This window comes from Pteropus alecto, unplaced genomic scaffold (genome assembly GCF_000325575.1).
Source record: "Pteropus alecto unplaced genomic scaffold, ASM32557v1 scaffold146, whole genome shotgun sequence".
NCBI lineage: Eukaryota > Metazoa > Chordata > Mammalia > Chiroptera > Pteropodidae > Pteropus > Pteropus alecto.
The window spans coordinates 12253496-12255436 of NW_006442107.1; the positions used below are offsets into that span (position 1 = coordinate 12253496).

Here is a 1941-nt window from a genome sequence, read left to right on the forward strand (position 1 = left end):
TAATATTCTTGTTTATATACCTGGTATGCATTCATACATGTTACTCTAATATATACACTTATAGGTGGAATTGCTGGTTCACAGGCTAGATCAGTATATATAGCAATTTTCACTCCTACCAACAAACTGTGAGTTTCTCATTGTAACATATTCTAGTCAATACCTGGTATTTTCACATTTCTTTATTTTAGCCAGTCTAGGTGGTGGATAGTGGTATCTCATTGTGATGTAAATTGCACTCCCCTTGTTATTATGAAATTAGAACAGTCTTTCATATATTTATTGGTCACTCAGATCTTTTGTCAACTGTTTGTTCAAGTCTTATGCACATTTTTCTATTGCTTTGCTCATCTCTTTTTTATTGATCTGTACTCATTCTTTTAATATTTTGGTTGAGCCCTTTGTAAGTTATATGTATTGCAAATATTGTTTTAATTTAGGTGGCCTGAAATTTCACTCTCTTAAAGGTATCTTTTGGTAAGCTAAAGTTTTTAACTTTGATGTAGTAGAATGTATTAATATTTTTCCATATGTTTAGTGCTTTTTTTTTTTTTTAGGCGAGGCAACCGTTGGTTGACCTCACAGATTGCAAGAATCTTATCAGGTTACTATCCCTTATACTTTTATTTTTTATGTCTACAGCACCTGGTCTTCCTAGGTGGTCTCCCATTTAAGTACTAACCAGGCCCTACCCTCCTTAGCTTCCAAGATCAGACAGGATCAGGCTTGTTCAGGGTAGCATGGCCGTAGACATATGCTTTTGATATCTCAGTTAAGCAATTTTTCTATCCTCAAGTTATACTATTTTCTAAATGATTTCTTATGTTATTTTCTTCTTTTATTTCTTATAATAATTTTGAAAAGCTTCATTGTTTCATATTGCATGCTTAGGTCTATAATGCACAAGGAAGTGATTTTCTTAATTGATGTAAAATATAAATAGAATTTTCAAGTTTTTTTTCATATATAAATATTGTTTTCCTAGAAATGTATATTGAGAATACTATTTTTCCTCTTACTATACCATGTCACTTTGTTAAAAATCAAATTCTATATGTACATGGGATTCTTTTGTGCATGCTGTATTTTCTGTCTGTACAATAACACACTATCTTAATTACTACACAAATTTTTCTATATTATTCTCCTAGCATGTCTTGGCCCTTTATATTTTCATGTAAATTTCAAAATCAATCTTTTATGTTCCAAAATTAAATAAGTCATGTTGGAATTTAGATTTTTGAAGTTTGCATTAAATTTGAAGAAAGTCGGCATCTGGACAGCATTACTCATCCAATCCATAAACATATCATATTTCTCCACTTATGTAGGTTTTATCTAATGTCTCTCCTTTTTAAGCATTCTCATTAGCGGTCTTGCACATATTTCACTAGTCTTATGTCTAGATAATTGCATGTTTTGATCTATAAATATGGCAACTATATGTATAGCTAGATAAAGTAAATTTTATTTTTCTAAATATTTTTATTGATATTTTAGAAATAAAATTGACTTTTGTATTTTGAGTTTGTATCCAGCAAACACGCCATATTATTGTATTAATTTTAATAGTTTATTTATAGATTCTTTTGGATTTTCTACATATGACATCATATTATCTGTGACTATTATTTCTGAATAATGCCATTTTCTCTTCCCCCAAAATACAAATTTTATAACATCTATCTATCATCTATCTATCTATCTATCTATCTATCTATCTATCTATCTATCATCTATCTGTTTATTAATATATTGCCATATATATTGACTAGGGTCTCCCTAGAGCTGTGTTCATGAACGTAATAATAACAGACATATTTTTCTTAATTTCAGTCTCAAACAGAAAGCTTTCCACATTTTGCTAGGAATTATGGAGTCTGTTTTTTTCTTTTTAGATGACCTTTATCAGATTATGGTAAATAAACAACTTATACTTCT

The 1941-nt window shown here is 29.4% G+C and overlaps 1 pseudogene; it reads right to left on the reverse strand.

The window, feature by feature from the left end:
- Window positions 1–633: 633 nt before the first annotated feature.
- LOC112469298 lies at window positions 634–752 on the reverse strand (annotated as a pseudogene).
- Window positions 753–1941: the final 1189 nt, after the last annotated feature.